This window comes from Pantherophis guttatus, chromosome 5 (genome assembly GCF_059756535.1).
Source record: "Pantherophis guttatus breed Tessera chromosome 5, ASM5975653v1, whole genome shotgun sequence".
Lineage (NCBI taxonomy): Eukaryota > Metazoa > Chordata > Lepidosauria > Squamata > Colubridae > Pantherophis > Pantherophis guttatus.
In genome coordinates, this window is record NC_142067.1 from 54,091,591 (window position 1) to 54,103,847 (window position 12,257).

At 47.6% G+C, this 12,257-nt stretch overlaps 1 protein-coding gene across 5 annotated transcripts in view; it reads left to right on the plus strand.

Annotated features, from left to right (window-relative positions):
• DYRK1A (dual specificity tyrosine phosphorylation regulated kinase 1A) overlaps positions 1–12,257 on the plus strand; it is a 187,757-nt gene that overhangs the window by 71,320 nt on the left and 104,180 nt on the right. The window contains exon 3 of one of the 5 annotated variants that reach the window (XM_087871258.1): positions 2,268–2,434. The exons of the other annotated variants lie outside the window; for them this stretch is intronic. The gene's annotated coding sequence lies outside the window, so the exon portion shown is untranslated. The remainder of the gene's footprint in view (positions 1–2,267; positions 2,435–12,257) is intronic. 5 annotated transcript variants of the gene reach the window in all.

Sequence of the window (12,257 nt, forward strand, 5' to 3'; positions counted from 1 at the left end):
ACGCACACAGCGAAAGACTTCTCTGTTTCTTCTGTCCCAACTATTGGGAAAGATGGTGTCCTGCATTACCATTGTCCTGTGGGCACGCAGGCATCTACAACCACTACAGTGGTTTCTACTCCCTTTTCAGAGGTCGGGCCGCAGCTCATCTCAGGCTCTGGTTCCAGTTCCTCCTCAGATTCGTCTGTCTCTAAAGTGGTGGCTCTCTCTGGCCATTCGGAAAGGGTGCGTTTTTCTGGACGTCGACCGCTTCATTCTGATATCGGACGCCAGTCTTGTGGGCTGTGGGGCCCACCTTCTGGACCAGATGGTTCAAGGTCGGTGGTCGCCAGTGGAGATTGCGAACAGCATCAACTGGTTAAAACTTCGTGCGGTTCGCCTGGCGCTATGACACTTCCAACCCATCTTGGAAGGTCAACATGTCTTGATAAGAACCGACAACATGACGACCAAAGCCCATGTCAATCGCGAGGGGGGCACGCGGTCCAGGGCGCTGATGATGAAAGCAGAAAGATTGCTAGCATGGGCGGAAAGACATACCGCATCCCTAAAGGTGGACCATATTTCCGGACTATCAAATGTCCAAGCGGACTGGCTCAGCCGGAGGGAGCTCGACCCAGTGGAGTGGAGACTACACCCCGACAATTTCAAGGAAATCACCAGGAGATTCGGCCTGCCTCTCATGGATCTATTTGCAACTCCACAAAACACCCACCTGCCACGGTTTTTCACACGTTACCAATGCGCGGAGGCGGAGGGCTGCAATGCCCTGAGATGTCACTGGCCGCCGGGACTTCTGTACGGCTTTCCTCCAATCCCGTTACTGCACCAAGTCATATGGAAGGTATTGGCAGAACAAGCGGACATACTTCTCGTGGCCCCTCTCTGGCCTCGGAGGCCTTGGTATTCGGATTTGGTGAGTCTCTCGGTGTCACAGCCATGGACCATTCCACCTCAGCAGGTTTCCCTCAGCCAGGGGGCCATCGATCATCCGGACCCTCAATGGCTCAGATTGACCATCTGGCATTTGAACGGATCCTGCTGAGGAAAGACAGAATTTCGGAAAAGGCCATTGAAATCATTCAATTGTCCAGACGTCCTTCCACGAATCAAATTTATCAGGCCACGTGGAAGGCCTTTTCAATTTGGTGCGTATCTCACCACATTGCTCCTACGTCAGCTGAGATCCCTGACGTTCTTGACTTTCTTTTGAACGTCTTGTCGAAAGGCCTCTCTCAAACACATTGAGGCGCCAGGTGGCAGCTCTTGCGACCGTATTGAGATGTGAACCACACCGTTCTCTTTCACAGAATCCAAGGATTCGTAGTTTCTTACAGGGAGCAACCAACAAGTGTCCGCCAGTGGTACATAGGTACCCCTCCTGGGACTTGCCTTTAGTACTTCAGGCACTTACTTCTCGTCCATTTGAACCGTTGGGATCCATTCCTTTAAAATACTTGACTTTCAAACTTACTTTCCTCCTGGCTATCACCTCTGCACGGAGGATTTCCGAGCTAGCTTCTCTCTCGATTCGCAAAGACTTGTGCATCTTTTATTCGGATCAGGTGATCATGTGACTGGACCTTTCATTCATCCCTAAAGTGAACTCATGCTTCCACCGGGCCCAGGAGCTCATTCTGCCAAACTTTTGCCCGAATCCACGGAATCCTCGTGAGGAAAGCTGGCACACTTTGGATGTCAGGCGAACTCTCCACCGTTACATCAAGAGGACAGAATCCTTTCGATTGATGGAAGCATTATTGGTGTCCTTTCATCCGGCTACTATGGGGAAAAGAGTGTCTACTGCTACTATCGGACGCTGGATTAAAGCTTGCATCGCCACAGCGTATGAATTGTCTGCTAAGTCGTTACCGGGCACATTCCACACGAAGTGCGGCGACCACAGCTGCATGGGCGACTCAAGCTTCGATTTTGGACATCTGTCGAGCGGCGACCTGGGCATGGCCCTCTTCCTTTATACGCCATTATAAAATAGACTCCTTTGCATCAGCTGAAGCCGCCTTTGGACGGTGTGTACTACAACAAGTGGCGTCTGAATCGGCAGCTGGGAGCAGTCAGCCTCCCTCCCTAGATGGTTAAGCTTGGGTAGATCCCGCTCTATAGATTGAAGGAGCAGCGTTATGGAAAACGAATGTTGACGTACCTGAACGTTCCTTTTCGGAATGCTGTGACTCCAATCCATGCCCACCCGTCCGGCTGCCTGCCTCCATTACTGACCTGCCTTGTTCCTGTATTGTTCCTTATAGATTCCTCCTGCGTTCCTTTCCTTTCGTGAGAAAGACTGATGTGGGAGAGGCGAAGTGGGCATGGTCAGCAGATCTTGGAAAAAATCTCATCTCAGTATTCCCCAGTACGAGGAGACAAATCCCGCTCTATGGATTGGAGTCGCAGCGTTCCGAAAAGGAACGTTCAGGTACGTCAACGTTCGTTTCAGAGAGACTCTCACATTGAACTGAACAAAAAATACTATGTCTTTATGTACGGTCCATACAGTTTATGTTCAGCCTAGTGAAGCGCCCAGAACATTTACTGTCATAGAGGACAGTTGATTACTTTCTTCTGTAATTAAATTATTTAGATATTAGAATGGAAATGTTTTTTGACAAACAACTTGAAAGAATAGAAATATATTGCCACATGAGTTCTGTGAATGTGTTCGTAGGGATAGTGAAGATTGAAGCAACAAAAGAATATTAAATAGAAGAAAATAATAACAGTGGCTTATTAGAGCATGAGGCCATTAGATAGCTTGCAAGTTTTAGAAGAATCAAATGTAGAAACATACAGAAATAAGCAGAGATTTGTAAAAGGACAATCTCTTAGATATAGGATCATATGGACAGATATTAAAAGGATTTGAGGACAGACATTATGCAATTAAAGGGATAGAAGTAATCTAAATGGGTTTATATTTAACCACCAGAAGGTATTGCAATGACAATGAATGCCAAATGATAGGGAATATAAGATAAGAACTTATGTAAGTATAACAATTTTAGATTTGTTTGATTGAAATAATTTCAAAAATGTTTTTATTCCCTAAAAATGGATATGTAATGAATATACTTTGAATTTATATAATCAGGTCAACACATAGTAACTTTGATCCATTACAAAAGAGTTGTGTGAGTAAATACAGTTGGGTAAGCTTTGTTCTGGGCTGTTTCAGTATAATTATAAACCTATCACAGACATTCTTAATTAAATCTCTAATCAGAGTAATGTAACATATGCTTTGTATCCACAAGTTACGAGTTTTAGTTATTGGTAGGGTCTCCGGTGGAAAAAAATAGTTTTGTTAAAGAACCTGGAAAAATGTTGCCGATCAGATTGGATAGTGTGCTAGTGATACCATAGATATAAAGTTGATATTATATAATATCATTCTTCAATAGTACTGTGTGCTGCTTTATATTTAGTTTTGGAAAGATTCTTTGAAATATGGCAACTGCTGCACTATCCAAGAAAAACCTCCAGTGCTATTGCAAGCATACAGTATACTACACCTTTCTAAACTGAATCTGATGCATTATACAATCTTATTCTGAAATACAATTTTCTAACTACATATTGACCATCTGCAAAGCTTGTTCACACATAGCACAAGCTGGTTACTGGTAGTTTGTGTGTGGCGTTTAGCATTTTTTCAATTACATATCACAAAGGAATATTGTCTTTCAGGCATTTTAAAATGTTATTTGTTATTATTAAAGTTTTTTCGAAACAGTTTTTGAAAAACTTTATACTGCCATATTTCTACATAAGCCCTGGATAAAACCTGAACTGTGAATCAAGATATCCTTAATCAAATGTTAATTTGGCCTTGACATTTGTGAATGCATATATGGTAGCTGGTATGTCTCATTTTTAGTCCCCCATCTAAAATATAAGGAATATTAAACATAATTTATTTTGTAAGAATAATAATTGCATTATTATAAGAGGGTTATGTATAAATGTGAACTGCTAAAATATACCTTTTTGTAGTGTTTGTTAAATCAGAGTTTTAGATGGCGTCTTGTAGTTAGCATGGAGGTATCTGAAAATACTTATCTATTAATGATCAGACTATTAATTTTACTCTGTGTAATAATTGTAAAAGAGTAGTATATTAAAATCCATATTTATGAAGCAGCTCGTGTTTTTCCTCATTTTCAGCGGTAGTTTAAATCAGTTTTAATTTGTAGCCTTATGTTTTTTAGTCAGGTTGGCCAATGTAATTTTATAATACGGGACAAGGAGTAACAGCTTTTTTGCTTTTAATATCATGTAGAATTTTGCTGGGGACATAATTTTGTAGCACTAGAAGCTCGGCTGGCACAATACAGTAGTTGCATCCTTTATGTGGGCTACTCTTTGGTTTTTAGATGTCATGTCCCCAGAATCAGGGGTCAAGACTTCTTAAGACAGTGGTTCTCAACCTTCCTAAAGCCATGACCCTTTAATACAGTTCCTCATGTTGTGGTGACCCCCAACCATAAAATTATTTTCGTTGCTACTTCATAACTGTAATTTTGCTACTGTTATGAATCGTAATGTAAATATCTGATATGCAGGATGTATTTTCATAGTTACAAATTGAACATAATTAAAGCATAGTGATTAATCACACAAACAATATGTAATTATATATTGTGAAATATTTATTTCTAATTACAAATAAATGAAATTTTGTCTTGAAGCATGGTGTACAATGGATAACAGTCTTAATATAACAATAGTAAACTACATTGCTACGTTTTGCGACAGTATGAGTAAAAAGCCAACGTCAGTGCGAAGGTTGAGATTGCTTCTTTCTCACCAGATCAGAAATTCTCGCGGCAGTCTTTGCAAGAGCACAATGAAGATCATCTTCCACAACAAGTCTACTTCTGTATTTAGACTTGATAAACAACAAGCTGGAAAACCCTGTTTCACAAAGATATGTTGTTAGAAATGGAAGAAGAAGGCGCAACACAGTCTCAGACAGAACAGGATATGACTGCAAACACTTGATCTAGAATTTTGTAACTGGCATTGTAGAGAAATCTGTTCTTGCTGCATCATTGTTAATAAGTTCAGTGAACTCCTCTTGGGCTGTCTCAGGAACATCTTCAACTTTGACTGTGAATGGGCTTCTGGCAAATGCAAATGGGGTGTCTGGTAGATTTGGAAAGTATGATGAAATTTCGTCTGCAAGCATGTGCAAGTGTTCTTTCACAGAAATTATCATCGTAATCAGATGTCAGGATGCAAGGACGTAATGGCAGTTTTGGACCATGATGTGCATGTGTAAATTTTCTGACATAATGTGTATGGAGATTCTCAGTCATCCAGGTCATGGTTGTCCTAAAGGTGCTTTTTCAAGAGGCAACTGGACTTTCTGGTTTCTCCATTGTGGGTGGAGACAGCAGCCAGTATGGGTAATACTCATCCAATCAGCTTAAGGACTGAGTCTGCCAATAAGCCTAAATCCCGTCCTTGTTGCTGGGTAGGCCAGCTTTTGACTCAGTCCTTCAGTTGGACTGGCGTGTGGGTTCTTTGCTCTCTTCCTTTACTTTGTAATTTTCGCTGTTCTATTTGAATTTCTGGTATTTTTGGACTTTGGACTATTTGACTACGACTTGGTTTTTCTCCCTATTGACTTGGCTGACTTGGACTTTTATTCTTGCTGTCGTGAGTTGTTACTGGATTTGGGGGCTGGGGGCTCATTTCCCTTGTCATTCTTCTCCCGCCCGCCGGGCGGTTAGCTCGCCGAAAGACTGCTTGATTACAAGTTTTGGGACATGTTTTTTTCTTCAGCCTTATTGCTGTCAGTTACAGCGCTGTCCGTCAGATCGTGTGCAGTGGCCATTTTGTTTTATCTACGAGACGCTAATCTCTTCAGTGTCGGAGTTCTGCCCGGCGTCTCTGGAAGCCTCCAACAGACTTCGCTTCATCGCAGCCCCTTTCGGGCTAATTAGCCCTTTCCGCTTTCGCAAGAGGATTATTAGAGACGTTTTGCCTGCTCATCGGTCTCTCTTTCGGCAAAAAGCGCTGTGCGGAGCTTGCGCTCCCTTTCTCAGCTGTTTAGCGCTTTTCAGAGCACGGCTCCTGGCGGCTTGCCTGACATTGCTATTGCCAGGACGCTTCCTTCTCTGCAGGGGCGAATTTAGTAGGTGCGTGGCCGGCCACCATTTTGTAGCCACCAACATCGTCGCGGCGGCCATTTTGATCCTCATCGATTGGAGGGTGGAGCTTCGCGCTCCTGTTATGTACACCAGCGGCTGTCTGAGGAGCTTCTTTAACGCTCCCGTCGCCCTATTAGCCCTTGACAAGTGACTGTTTGTGGAGCTCTTGCGCCCCCTGTTATTTAATGGCTGGGCTACTGGTGGGCTACTATTTACTGAGGAGCTTTTCTAAGCTCCCTTTTCCTTAAGGGCATATTGTGCTTGGTCGCAAAATTGCCACAATGCCTAAAGCCCAAGCTAAATCAAAACATGGCTCTAAAGCCAGTACTGCTGACCATGGGTATTCGGACTCTGGATCTACGAAACGCCCTGCAGACCCTGTGAGGTCTAGGGAGCCTTCCCCTTCGGCGCGGCCACATCACAAGGCCCATAAACGAGGTATGGCGTCTAGGACTGAGAAGCGACGGGACAAGGTCCTTACCAAGCTCTGTGAGAAGGCCAGCGCTGACCTGGCTTCAAAAGGAGCTGCTTCCTCTCCGGCTGTTGACAATCCTGTTCCTACGGATGTTCCTAGGCCTGATACGCCGGATCAATTGTCTCTTCGGGACTGTCCTGTAACGATTGTGACATCTGACCTTTGGGGCTCGACGACCTCTCCCCATCCAACAGCTTCTAACCCAGGGGCTTCTCAGGACACTTTGCCCGCAGGTTCTGTATCTATCGCCCCGTCAGCGGCTTCCAGTCATTTGCTTCCAGAGCAAACTCTTCTCCTGATAGAGGCGGCGGTGCAAAAGTCCTTGGCTGAAAAGGGTCGCTTATCTGGCAGAGCTGAATCGGTCATATTCGATTATTCTGTTTCTCCGGAGCAACCTGCCGTGGGGGTGTCCAGACTCGGGCTCCTGATTCTTCCTCCGGTTCTCATTTGAGCCAGCCCTCTGTCTTGACAGATGCTGATTACAGCGACTCCGCCTTGTCAGATGACGAAAATTTGCCTCAGGACCAGCCGGCCTTTACAGGGCTCTTTCCACAAGACCTTTTTAAGTCCTTGTTGTTTAAAGCCGTTAATACCGCTCGTTTGTCTTCTCCTGCTGCAGATCCTCTTCCTGGCACCTCTTCTGATTCAGTGGACCCTATGTTTGCGGAACCCTCCAGGCCCATCACATCTACTCCTATGCCTCCTTTGTTCTTATGACAGTGGCCCTCTCCAGGTACTGCTCCTTTGCCTTTGCCTTCATTGAATGATCGTAAGAATTTCCATGTGGCGGATGAGTTGGATTCCCTTCTTCAAATTCCTGCGGTGGATACTCCTATTGCCGCCTTGTTGCCTAATGCCAACGTTCCGGGAGATCCCGATGAAGGCCTTCGCAGCGACTACAGCCTCGTTTTTTAATCGTACCACATTGCTCTGGTTACGACAGTTGCAGGAAAAGTTACCTCCAGGAGACGCACGGGCCAGACAAGTCTTAAATAAAATCGTTGCAGCTCTGCAGTTTTCAGCAGATTCCACTTTGAATGCTGCTTGCTTTGCCTCAAAAGCTCTGGCTTCTACTATTGCGGCTCGCCGCTTAGTCTGGCTCCGGCACTGGCAGGCTGACACCAGACACAAGTGGTGTCTAGCTTCTGTTCCTTTTGGGGGGTCTTGTTTATTTGGTGACGCCTTAGAGCCGATCCTCACGGAAACTAGGGACAAGAAGAAGGTGTTGGCACCCGTGTACCGCAGGGGTGACTCACGTTTTTTACCATATGCTCCTCATTTCCAGTCTCGAAGTGCTGATAGTGGGGGGTCATTTTACTTCCCTCCACCTAGATTGTTGAATAACTTTGCCAGGCAACGTGATTCTCAGGATAGACCTCCTCGGGGCAAGCCCTTTAATTCTAAACGGCCCTTTCGTAGGGGAGATGGTCGTTTCTACCGATGCCGTCAGTAATTGCATCTCGGGCCCTCCCATCGGCGGCAGATTGGCCCTATTCGCCTCCGCTTGGGAGAAGTCCACCTCTGAGAAATGGGTCTTGGCCACCTTACAATCCGGTTTGGCCATTGAATTTCTCCCCTCCCCCGAGCACCTTTGTCTGCTGCCCGCATTCTCGTAATTCCGAAAAGAGAGCCCTTATGGACGCTGCGGTTCAGCATCTCCTTGAGATCAGGGCTATCCAACTTGTTCCTCCTGGTCAAGAGGAGACGGGATTCTATTCCCGGGTTTTCCTGGTGCCTAAATCCTCGGGGTGTGTGTGTGTGGAGACCCATTCTGGACCTAAAACGCTTAAATAGGTATGTGGTATACCGGAAATTTAAGATGAAGTCTTTGAAATCCATCCTTGACGATGTTAGGAGGGGCGATCTCCTTTCTTCTAAAGATCTTACAGAGGCCTATTTACATATTCCTGTTCTCCCTTCCCATAGATGTTACCTAAGATTTTGTTCATTATCAATACAAGGCGTTACCCTTTGGCCTTTCTTCCGCCCCCCCGTACCTTTACAAAGGTGTTGACGGCTTTGGCCGCTTCCCTTAGGGTCCGTTCTGTTAGACTTCTGTGTTACTTAGATGACATTCTTGTTTTGTCCTCCGCTCAACAGGCTGTTCTGGATGTTCAGCTCACTTTGGAAACTTTGGCTGCCCACGGTTTCTCCATCAATTTGGAGAAGAGCCATCTGGCTCCTTCTACTTCCCTGGTTCATTTAGGGGCTCGGATTGATTCTGTTCAGGGTAGGGTTTTCCTCTTCCCCAGAACGGCAGGATAACTTGCGAGGTTTGGTGTCTAATATCGAGGGGTGTCGGGCGGTTTCCCCCTTAGTTCTTTCTCAACTTTTGGGGAAGATGATATCGGCCATAGCCATTGTCCCCTGGGCTCAGCTCCATGCCCGGGAGCTCCAATGGTTTCTCTTACCTTTACAGAAGGCGGGCAGAGGCATGTCAACCAGGCTGATTCCTGTTCCCTCTTCGGTGCGCAGATCCCTCAGGTGGTGGCGATCTCCGGCTCTGTCGGGCTGCCTCTTTCTCGAAACCCAGAGGGTGGTGGTGACATCAGACGCCAGCCTTCGCGGCTGGGGGGACCACTGCCTGGGTCAGCTGGCACAAGGGACGTGGACCGAGTTGGAGGCTCGTCGTCCAATAAATTGGTTGGAGTTGCAGGCAGTTTTTCTTGCCCTCAGGGCGTTCCGCCATCTGGTATCTGGGACACATGTTCTGGTGCTAACAATGTGACAGCCGAGGCATATTTGAACAAGTTGGGCGGCACCAGGTCGAAGTCCTTGTTGTCTGTGGCCATGAAGTTGGGACTCTGGGCAGAACGCCACCTCAAATCCATTCGGGCGGAACACATATCCGGGGTTGACAATTCTCAGGCGGACCGGCTGAATCAGCAGCGGGTGGACAATGCGGAGTGGCAGCTCCATCCTCGGATCTTTCAAGACTTGATTCTTCGGTTCGACACTCCGGTTGCGGATCTTTTTGCAACATACTCAAACGCCCAACTGCCCTGATTCTTCACCTGGTTTCCGGAGCCTCAGGTGGAGGCCACCTACACCTTCCGGGCTCCTTGGCTGGAGGGTCTTCTGTACGCCTTCCCCCCGACGTCCTTGATTCCCAGGTCATCCGCAAGATTCTGGGCGAACGGGCAGAGGTAATCCTCCTGGCTCTTCACTGGCCCCGCAGGGCATGGTTTGCGGATTCGGTCTCCCTCTCGGTCGCTCCCTCTTGGCACATTCCACTCGATGTGGACGCTCTGACTCAAGGTGCCTTGAGCCATCCGGATCTTCCTTGGCTCAATCTGACCGCCTGGAGGTTGAGCGGCTCTCCTTGAGAGGCGCAAACATTCCAGGGGATGTTATTCGGACAATCCAGGCTTCCCGGCGTCCTTCGACGGACCGTATCTATTCGGCTACCTGGCGGGTTTTTTGCTCATGGTGTGACAAGATTGGTGTGTCTGCCCTGCAACCTTCTATCATGGATATCCTGTTATTCCTACAGCAGGGACTCTGACGGACTTTCGCCTAACACCTTACGTCGCCAGGTGGCTGCTATTTCTTCTGTACTTACCTGCGGGTCTCTCTCATCGTTGTCACAACATCCGCTGATTCGTCGTTTTCTCAAGGGCGCCACAAACCTGTGTCCTCCGGTGATTCACCGTTATCCTACTGGGACCTTCCGCTGGTTTTGAAGTCACTCATGGGGCCTCCTTATGAGCCCCTGCGGACGACATCTCTCAGGTTGCTGTCTTGTAAAGTCGGCTTCTTGGTGGCGGTGACTTCAGCTCGCTGTATTTCGGAGGTGGCGGCCCTGTCAACACGTGCAGACCTCTGTGTATTCCATGCGGATCGTGTGGTCCTCCGTCTGGATCTTACCTTTGTGCCAAAGGTCAACTCTGTTTTCCACCGTTCACAAGAACTCATATTGCCAAACTTCTGCCCGCATCCTTCTCATCCTCGTGAACATCGTTGGTACACTTTGGACGTCAGGTGGGCACTACGAATCTACATTAAGCGGTCTGCCACCATTCGGCGATCAGAGGCCCTGTTTGTCTCCTTCCTTCCCGTTTCTTTGGGACACAAGGTGTCATCTTCTACCATAGGACGCTGGATCCGGCAGACCATCGCTTCAGCCTATGATTTCCGTTCTTGTCCGCGCCCTGTCCGTGTGACAGCCCATTCCACTCGCAGCGCGGCTACGTCGGCGCCCTGGCCTACTCAGGTTTCGTTGCTGAAGATTTGTCGTGCAAATCTTTGGGCGTCTGTCTGCCATTTTATTATTGCCAGTGCCTTTCGATTCAGTGGAGTTTTTGCGCTCCCATCATTGCCTCCTGCTTCCTGGCTTCACATACGGCATTTATTTCTGCAGCCATTTTGTGCCTCAGCATTTGTACACTGCAGCCATTTGTGGAGTTTTCGAGCTCCCGCCTCCCTCTGTTGGCTCCTGTTGAGTGCTACTGACATTGTTTGGTGGAGTTTCCGCGCTCCCACGTATTCTTGGCCTTGCTCCATCTGTTACTTGCCTGGCCTACCTCACAGGATGCCTAAGGCTGTTTCTAAGTCTAAACACAGACGGCGAGCCAGTCATTCAGATTCTGGCCAATCAGACTCTACGTCTGTTACCCAGCAGTCTGCAGCAGAAAGGTCAGCTGTACCTCCGCCTGCTCCTCGGGATTTGCATTCCCAGCATAAATCCCGTAAATCGATGGTGACCTCTTCCAAAACTGACAGACGCAGGGACAAGGTTTTGACCAAGTTATGAGATCAAGCCAGCGCCCGTTTATCCTCTTCGGGCACGCAGACAACAACTGCTGTTGGGAACATTGACTCTGTGGAGTGTCCTCGTCCTGGTACTCCTGACCAATTATCCCTCCGGGACAGCACCATTGCCATCTCCACTTCGGATTTGTGGGGCTCTGACTCCTCCACGCAACAGGCTTCATTACCTCCGGCTACTGCACAGGAATCTTCAACTTCTTCCTTGGCCCCAGTTCTGGATCCCGGAGTCCTTTCTTTCCAATTGTGGCTGGATCAGCTGTTGCTGCAGTACAAAAATCGATGTCAGCGGGTCTTCATCCTGCCAGTGAGGCTGGATCTGTGTGTTCTGTATCCTCACCATCTCTGGAGCGACCTGTTCAGCATGGGACTCATTTGGACAAGGCTCCTGACTCTCCTACCTGTTCCAATGTTAGTCAGCTTTCAGCCACCGCTGATGCGGATTACAGCAATTCCGGTTTGTCGGAGGATGAGAACCTTCCTCCCGATCAACTGGCCTTCACCGGACTTTTTCCTCAACCTCTATTCAAATCTTTGCTCTTCAAGGCGGTTAATGCGGCCAAGCTGTCTTCTCCTTCTCCGGAGCTGGTTCCTGCTTCGGCTGCTGGTTCGTTGGACCCAATGTTCGCTGAGCTGGTCAGGCCCACCACGGCTATCCCTGCGCCTCCTCTCTTTCTAAACGTCATCAAGCGGCAGTGGGCATCTCCGGCTTCTGCTCCAACTCCCTCCTCAAACGACTGGAAGAATTTTAATGTCACGTCCGATTTGGACGCCCGCATCCAAATTCCTTCTGTTGACGCTCCGGTCGCTGCCTTGTTACTGAACGCCAATGTACCTGGCGAACC